Source organism: Pithys albifrons, chromosome 32 (assembly GCF_047495875.1).
Source record: "Pithys albifrons albifrons isolate INPA30051 chromosome 32, PitAlb_v1, whole genome shotgun sequence".
Classification (NCBI taxonomy): domain Eukaryota; kingdom Metazoa; phylum Chordata; class Aves; order Passeriformes; family Thamnophilidae; genus Pithys; species Pithys albifrons.
This window is the reverse complement of record NC_092489.1, coordinates 1,963,679-1,972,375: the sequence shown is the minus strand read 5'-3', so window position 1 is coordinate 1,972,375 and position 8,697 is coordinate 1,963,679. Positions and strand designations below refer to the sequence as shown.

At 54.6% G+C, this 8,697-nt stretch overlaps 1 long non-coding RNA gene across 2 annotated transcripts; it reads right to left on the bottom strand.

Moving 5' to 3' along the window:
* Positions 1–2,669: 2,669 nt before the first annotated feature.
* On the bottom strand, positions 2,670–8,275 carry LOC139684159 (uncharacterized). Of its 2 annotated transcripts, none has more exons than XR_011699862.1 (3): positions 8,057–8,275; positions 7,276–7,354; positions 2,670–3,136 (listed from the first exon to the last, which is right to left on the bottom strand). It is a non-coding gene; the product is annotated as an uncharacterized lncRNA (long non-coding RNA). The 2 variants fall into 2 exon arrangements; XR_011699863.1 differs by lacking the exon at positions 8,057–8,275 and adding an exon at positions 7,918–8,050.
* Between the last annotated feature and the right edge of the window lie 422 nt (positions 8,276–8,697).

Here is an 8,697-nt window from a genome sequence, read left to right as displayed (position 1 = left end):
GCCAAGGCGAGGGCCAGGGTCAGAGCCAACGGCAGGGCCAGGGTGAGGGCTAGGACCAGGGCTTGAGCTAGGGCCAGGGCCAGAGGCAGGGTCAGGGCAAGGGTGAGGGCCAGAGTGAGGGCTTGGGCCAGGGCCAGGGCCAGGGCCAGAGGCAGGGCCAGGGCCAGGGCCAGGGCCAGGGTCAGGGCCTGAGGCAGGGCCAGGGCCAGGGCCAGGGCCAGAGTGAGGGCTTGGGCCAGGGCCAGGGCCAGGGCCTGAGGCAGGGCCAGGGCCAGGGCAAGGGTGAGGGCCAGGGCCAGGGCCAATGCTAGGGTCAGGGACAGGGCCTGGGACAGGGCCACGGCCAGGACCAGAGTGAAGGCTAGGGCTAGGGTCAGGGCCAGGGCCATGTCTAGGGCTAGTTCTGGGGCCAGGGCCAGGGCCAGTGCCAGGGCCAGGGTCAGGACCAGGGCCAGAGCCAGGGCTACGACCAGGGCAAGAGGCAGGGCCAGGGCTAGGGTCAGGGCCAGGGCTAGGGGAGGGCGAGCGCCAGGGTCAGGGCCAGGGCCAGGGCTCGGACGAGGGCCAGGGCAAGGGCGAGGGTCAGGGTGAGGGCGAGGGTGAAGATCAGGGTCAGGTCCAGGGGTAGGGCTAGGGCTAGGGCTAGGGCTAGGGCCTGAGCCAGGGCCAGGGCAAGGGCAAGGGCCAGGGCCAGGGCCAGGGCTAGGGCCAGGGCTAGGGCTAGGGCTAGTGCGAGGGCTAGCACCTGGACCACGGCTTGGGCTAGGTCCAGGACACAGCCTAGGGCTAGGGCCAGGGCAACGGCTAGGACCAGAGCCTGAGCCAAGGCTACGGCCTGGGTGAGGGTAAAGACAAGGGCCACGGCGTGGGCCAGGGCAATGGCCAAAACCAGGGTGAGGACGAGGGCCATATACAGGGCCAGAGCTAGGGCCAGGTGCAGGGCCAGGGCCAGGGCCAGGGGCAGGCCTAGGGCCTGGGTCAGGGCAAGCACCAGGGTAAGGGCCTCGGCAAAAGTCAGGGTCAGAGCAACCGTCATGGGTCCAGGGGGTTCTAACAGTATCCAAGATGATGCAGGTGGATCCAGAGAGGTTGAACAGAATCCAGGGGAATCCAAAAGGATCCTCTAGGAGCCAAAAGGGTACCTAAACATAAACTTAATCCTAATCTTAAACCTAACCCTAATCCTAATGGTGCCCTAAATCTTAAACTAAGCCTAACCCGAAGCCTAAGCATAAGCCCAAGTCTAAACCAAAGGCTAAGACTAAGGCTAACCCTAACCCGAAACCTTAACCCCTACCCCTAACCCCTAACCCTAACCCTAACCCTAAACCTAACCCTAACCCTAACCCTAACCCTAACCCTAACCTTAACTCTAAACCCTAATCCTAAACCCTAACCCTAACCCTAATCCTAACCCATCTTGAATTTTTAGTTGAAAAATGGCAATTTCCCAGACCCACACGTGCCAGGAACAATTGAGTTTGTGCTGAGATAAAAGGTGACAGCCTTGGGCTCTCAGGTGCCAATGATGCGGTCCGATTAACACTAGAAAAGCAGCAATCCCTTTCTATCCTGGCACCTTTTCCCTCGGAGGAATCTTTGTCTGTCTTCAATTCTTGACTGAAAAACGGCAATTTCCCAGACCTGCATGTGCCAAGGAACGATTGAGCTTTGCACCAAGATAAAAGAATTTATTTCGTGCCTTTGAATCCTCTTGAACCTGTAACAGGATCCACTGTCTTGGGTCCTGGGGGTCCCTTCCCCCTGACTCTGATTGGGTGGTCTGGGGGTCTCAGGGGGGGTTTGAGGTTCTCCCCTGACTCTGATTAGGGGGTTTGGAGGGGTCTCGGGGGGGGGTTGGGGGTCCCTTCTCCCCTTACTCTGATTTGGGGGTTTGGGGGTCTCAGGGGGGCTTGAGGTTCTCCCCTGCCTCTGATTTGAGGGGTTTGGAGGTCTCGGGGGGGGGGGGGGGTCGGGGGTTCCCTTCTCCGCCAACTCTGATTTGGGGGCTTTGGGGGCTCAGGAGGGTTTTGAGATTCTCCCCTGACTCTGATTTTGAGGATTTGGGGTTCTCAGGTGGGGGGTGGTGGTGGTGGGTTGAGGTTCTGTCCTGACTCTGATTTGGGGGTTTTGGGGGGGGTCTCAGGGGAGTTTGGGGGGTCCCTGACTCTGATTTGGGGGTTTTGGGGGGGGTCTCAGGGGAGTTTGGGGTGTCCCTTCTCCACTGACTCTTATTTGGGAGGTTTGGGGGGGTCTCAGGGGGCTTTGAGGTTCACCTCTGACTCTGATTGGGGGGTTTGTGGATCTCAGGGGGGTTTGGGGTTCTCCCCTGACTCTGACTGGGGGGTTTGGGGTTCTCCCCTGACTCTGATTGGGGGGTTTGGGGGTGTCTCAGGGGGGGTTGAGGCTCTCCCTTGACTCTGATTTGGGTTGGACTTTGATAATTCTTGTGTGCCCCTCCCAGCTCAGGATATTCTGCACTTCCATGATTATTTAGGCTGCCAACATCCACCTTGCTCCCAAGATGGACCAAGAAAGAGGAGCAGGATTGGTAAAAAGAGCATATTTTATTAACAGGTTATGATGACCCACCCCTAAGGGAAAGGGAGCACCCAAGATTCCTAAATGCTTGTGGTGCAAAGGGGTGATGACAGTCAGAGGGTCCACAAACAACCAGAGAGTTGTATTAAACATTTATTAATATTTTATTAATGATAGTTGTTATTGTTATTTGGTTTTATTATTCATTGTTGTGATAGTATTTGTTATTTGTAATTTATTGTTATTATTGTTCTTTGTTATTATTTTGTTCTTCTTACATATTCGTTTATATACATAGACAAATTAATTTCATTTATTAACAGTCCCTACTTTACCAACTCTAAAAGCACAGGGCAGAGAGATAAAGAGAGGGAAAGGGAGAGAAAAAGACATCACCAGTCCCTGTTCCAGTGTCAATCCAGCTGATGGGATGTCAGTCCTGGTTTCTGCATTGATCTAGCTGTGCTGCTCTGGCTGATGGGGTGTCCACTTAGTCTCCTTCACAGGTCCAGCCCTGGGCAGGCTGGGAGTTGGGGTTCCCCTGCTCCTCATCCATCTCCGTTGTCCTCTCCTCATCCATCCCACCTCCATCGTCCTGCCAAAAGAGAGAGAGATGCAGGGAGCTGCTCCCTTCCTGGGGGAGCAGCTCTCTGGGATGGGCTGAGCTCTGTGCTCCTTATATAACCCCTGGGCAGGGCAGGGTTCTGGGATGTCACAAGGGGCCCTGGGCACCTCCTTGTCCCATGTCACAAAGGACCCTGAAAGGTGCCTGTGTCACAAAGGACCACTCCCAGCATCCCTAATGCTGAGGACACAAAGGGTGAGGAATCAAAGTGTCATTCAGGATGGAAAGGACCTTGCTGGATATCTGTAGAAAGCATCCAAAGAAAACAGATTTGTTGTAGGCAACACAAAGAAGTCAGTAGAGGAGCAGGCAAGGCAATGAAAGTCAAAGGACGGGCAGGCAAGCAAGGGGTAGGCAAGTCTAGCTGGGGGATGGGTTTGTAATGCAATGCAAGGTAAAGAAGGGGTAGGCAGGCAAGGCAAGGGGTGGGTCATCAAGGCAAGGGAGAAGTAGGCAATGAAAGGCAAGGCAAGGGTGTGGTAGGCAAGGCAAAGCCAGGCAAGGAAAGGTAAGGTCAGGCATGGCAAGGAAATGCAAGAGTTAGGGTATATGCTGGAGAGGAGGAGCTCTATGCCTTCCCCCTGACACAAGAACTATCCTGGAAGAGGTGAAAATTCCTGGAAGAAAAAGGAACTCCAGAAAGCTTTGGGATTACTGGTGGTTTTGGAGGAGGCACGGTTCTGATTTTTCTATCATAGCCCAGCCTTTATATGACTTAACGAAGAAAAGAGCTGCTCACACAGAGCAGAGACCAGTGCCTGAGGAAAGGGAGACATCTATAGATTTCCTGACATCAGCTCTTTCTTGTCCACCACTTCTCAGGCATGTGACAGCACCCAGGGAAACTTTAAAAACCCTGAGTTTATTCTGGCATCATTTCACTTGCATAACCAAAATCTCATGCATGTCCAGTGTCACCCAACCCAAACCTGGCAGGTGACCCCATGGTGACTGAGGCTGGAACTGCCCAATTCCTCACCCAGGGGGACACATGTTTAGGACTTTTGCTTCATTGGACCCTGTCTGGAAATATTTCTTCTTTTCCAGAAAGAAAACAAGAGGAAGCTGTACCATTTGTTTGGCAGGATAAAGTGCACTAAATAGTAACACCACTAGTGGGGAGGGGAATTTCACAATTCTAGCTATTACCTTTGAAAAAAAAAATAATACAACTATCTTTTCCACTTGACCTCCACAAAGTAGAAGGTTCCCATCACACAATCTGCGAAGGCTGCCAGGATTTAAGTTCCTCCTTGGCAACTTGAGGACTGGAATAGGGGAATTCTGCTCAAGCTGTTACCACTGTCAAAGCCTTCCTGGAAAACCTGCCACAGGTTTTGTGGCTGCCCCATCTCTGGAAGTGTTCAAGGCCAGGTTGGACAGGGTTTAGAGCAACCTGGTCTAGTGGAAGGTGTCCGTCCCCATAGCAGGGGGGTTGGAACAAGATTATAACAGTTCCTTGCAATGCAAACCTTTCTGGGATTCTCTCCTATAAAATAAATCTTCATTTGTTCTCTTCTGCTCCCTAACCTGCTGCTAGAGGCAGTGAGGAGACTGGGGAGTTCTCAGAGCACCAGTCTGAGCTTCAAGCCCCCTGCCAGTGGCTCTTCTGCCTGTGGGGAAGAAGTAAAAGCAGATGCCAATTTCTCAGGATGTAATTTTATATTATTATTGTTGTTATTGTTGCTGTTATTGTTACTATGATTTCAAAGGGAAAGGTTTGCATTTGAAACAGGGGAGTTTGAGGACAAGTTGCCCTTTAAGTCATTTCTACATTTACACTGGCAAGGCACAGCAGTGCCTGTTAAATTAAAAAAAGCCTATGATTTTGGCTAGAGGCAAGCATTGGGCTTTTAAATCTTAGCTTTCTTTTGATGCTTTTGTGGGGTTTTTTTCCCCTTGGAAGCCTGTGAGGGTACCAGAGATGCTGGGGGGGTGAAGGGGGGCAGGGCTGGCAGGAGCACATGAGGGGTGCTCATCCAGGGGGAGAAGTAAGAGTGACGGGGAGTGTCCTGTGGGGGGAATCCACACCAGGGTTTTGGGTGTCTCTGGGACTCAGTAGAGTGGTTCAGGGGGCTCCCTGGGGCTCAGGGCAGTGGCTAGAGGCATCTCTGTCGTGCCCCTGCCTGTGTTGGGCCGTCTGTGCCAAACCAGTGTGGATAACTCACCCATATTTGGGCTATTCCTGAACAATGCTGGCACAGTGCTGGGCCTTTTGCAGTTTTTCCCACTTTCCTACAAGTGAGAAGGGTGGGAGTAGGCAAAAAGTTATGAGGATACAGTCAGGACAGCTGTCCCAAGTGACCAAAGGGATATCCTGTAGCGTATCATAGAATCATAGAATGGTTTGGGCTGGAAGGGACCTTAAAGATCATCCCATTCCAACGCCCCTGTCAAGGGCAGGGACACCTTCAGAACTCAGAGCTCCATCCAGCCTGGCCTTGAATACCTCCAAGGATGGGATGTCAACAATTTCTCTGGGCAAACTGTAAAGAATTTCTTCCTAACACGTCATCTAAATCTGTCTCCTTCAGTGTAAGGCCATTGTTCCTTGTCCTATCAGTCCATGCCATTGTAAAAGGTGCCTCTCCAGCTTTCTTGTAAGCCCCTTTAGTCACTGGAAGGTTGTTCTATAGCATGACTGTGACATCATGCTCAGCATTGAAAGCTGGGGGAAGAAGGAGGAAGACAGTCACAGTTATGGCATTTTTCTTTTCAATTTGCCCATTGCAGTACCTCATGTGAACAGGTTGTCCCACCACAACTCATTTCATTCAGAACTGTCATAGATGAGGGACAAGCCATGGGGCTGCAGCTCCTCCTGCCTGTGATCCACCTCCTTCTGATGTTCAGGTCAAAGAAGGAGTGTGGGTTGCTCAGCTCTTGTATTTCTGGGAGACCAAACATGGCAATCATAGTCTCTCCTTACAGAAACAGGTTTTGGGGACATGGGAGGTGCCCATCAGCTGCTCCTCACAAGGAGTGGATGATGACTGCTGGGAGAGCTGGGAATGCTAGGGTGCTCAGAGGGAGAGGGAGTGGGAGTGCCAGAGATACTGGGAATGCACAGTGCGGGGTGCCACCAAGGTCCTCGGGTGAACCCAGTGCACAGCATGGGGTGCCACCTGGGGTGCTGCACCCAGGTGCTGCTGGCTGAGTCCCCAGAGCAAAACTGGGGACAGCTCCTACTCCAGGAACAAGCTGCAGGATGGTTTCCATCCCACTGATCCTGGAGGGTCTTCAGTCTGCCCTGCACCCCCAAGAAGTTTTCCCTTGCAGGTGGCCCCACTCTTCATTTGGAATGTTTCTGCTTTGTGTGCACTGCACCCACACATGGGGGGGTCCTGGGATGTGCTGGGAGGCAGAAAAAGCAGTGGGGACCTTGGTGAAGATGCTCCTGAGGAGAATTGGGATAAAGGACTTGTATGTTGTGCCAAGGAAGCAGGGGAAGTCCTGGGGAAAGAGTGGCATCAAGAGACCAGTGGCAGCCCTTGCAGGGAGGAGACAGGTCCGACCATTCCATGCTCTGGCCCCAGTGGTTCAGGTGCAGGCAGGACAGGGAGACAGTGGAGCTGCTCTTTTGCGAGTCATGCTCTCGGGGTTCTGCCAATGTCTCTCCTGCAGGCTCAACATTGCAGAAATGGGGGTCAGGGCTAGCACTGCCCTTGGGGCACAGTGGCCCTTCAGCACAGGGAGACCCTGCAGTGTCACAATGGCCCCTTGGCTCCAGAAGGCCCTCGATGCATCATCTGCCCTGTCCTGGACACTGTCTCACGTCCGCCCAGAGGATGGGAGAGATCTGCCCCTGCTGAGCTGCTTTTGTGGGCCAGTTTGGGGAGCAGAGCAACACCACCAGACCACTAAGTCTCCAGAAGCTCCTTGAGCTCCACAAGTGAAAACTCCCAGGAACTGCTCCCACCCCAAAGGTGCCAGCACAGAAAGCTGATGTTGGCTTTGACTTTCGCTGGGCAGCCTCTCATCTGCACCTGAAACACTGAGGCTGGTGGCAGGACAGTGTCAGCAGCAGCGCTGTCCTGCAGCCAGGGGTGATGGTTGGCTGGAAGATGCAGCACAAGAGAGGCGCAAAGGGGCATTGACTTCCTCCTCACCTGCCTGGGGGTCCTGGGGCATCTTCCTCTTCCTCGTAGCCTCCTCCTCCATCTGGCCAAGGTTTGTAAATGAGAAATTCTGGTTTGAGGAAAAAATAAGGTGTGAGCGCATTGGGTTGGGGGTTCCTCCTTCCAAAGTCCATCTCTAGAAGTCACTGGGAATTCCAGGGTCCCCATCTCTGCAGTCTCTCCACTTTGGAATTCTGGGATTATCCGCTTTCCACCATCCTGCTTAGAAATGCCAGGGGCTTCAGGGGTCCCAGGGCTCCCTTCTCCCCTTACTCACTCTCTGCTTGAGTTGCCGGGGGTTCCACGGGCCCCCCCGTCTGAGGTCCCCCCCTCTCCAGGCTGCTGAGGGGGTCGAGAATCCCGAGGTTTCCTTATTTCCGGTCTCCACTGTCTTGTCCCAGAGCTGTCCCCCCTCTCCAGGCTGCCGGGGGTCCCCCAGCTCCGTTTTCGCCCCTGTCTGCTCTCCCCACCCCGGGGGGTCCCAGGGGTTCCCACACACAGCTGGCTCTCCCGAGGGTCCCGGGCTGGCAATGGAGCCAGCAGTGCCCGACCTGGGAACACTGACCCCTACCCGGGGGGGAAACCTGCATCCCCCCGCCCACCACAGCCCAACCGGGACCTCCCAAAAAACACCTTCCGGGGACCCCCAAGGGATATCTGCGCCTCAGCTCTGGAGTCCGGCAAGATACAAACATCCCCACACTCGCAGAAGAAAACCTCAGAGACTCCCCCAAAGATATGTGGGGTGAGCTTCCCCACTCCGGTCACCTACGGGATACGGGAGGGGCCGGAAAGGGGGGAATGTTCCTCCCAGTCCTCTTCCTCTTCCTCCTGCCCGTGTCCCTGCAGTTCTTTGCACCAACCGAGCAGCTCCCAGGTGAGCGGGGCGGGGTGGGGGAGGATGATGGGGACACCCACGATGGGAAAGGCGGAAGGGGGAGGAAAAGTGGGGAGTGGTACCCCCTGACGGAGTGAGAGGGAGGTGGGTCACCCACCCCGAAAGGGAGGTGTCGAAGGGGCCGAGGTTTGGAGGGACGATGGGAAAGGGATGGGAGAGCGGGATAAGAGGAGGTGAAGTAGCGGGAATGGGGTCCTTCGTGTATCCCAGCACTTGAGCCCTGAAAAATAGGAGAGCCTGGAGAGAGGGGGGACCCCAGGGACCGCCGACAGCTCAGAGATGGAGGAGCCCCGGGACCTCTTGTCACGACCCACTGGTCGGGGCCGTGATGCCCGTTCTGAATTCCCATCAGGCTGAACAAAGACCCCGGACACGTGTTTTATTGTCCCTAACACGTCCCGCAGTTCCCCACCCTTCCCCGAAGCTCTGGCTCACAAGGTCCAGCACAGCTTCACAATCCTCCTGGTGCCCCACCAGAGGCCGGCGGGCTGTGCCATGAAACAAAGTCCGGGAAG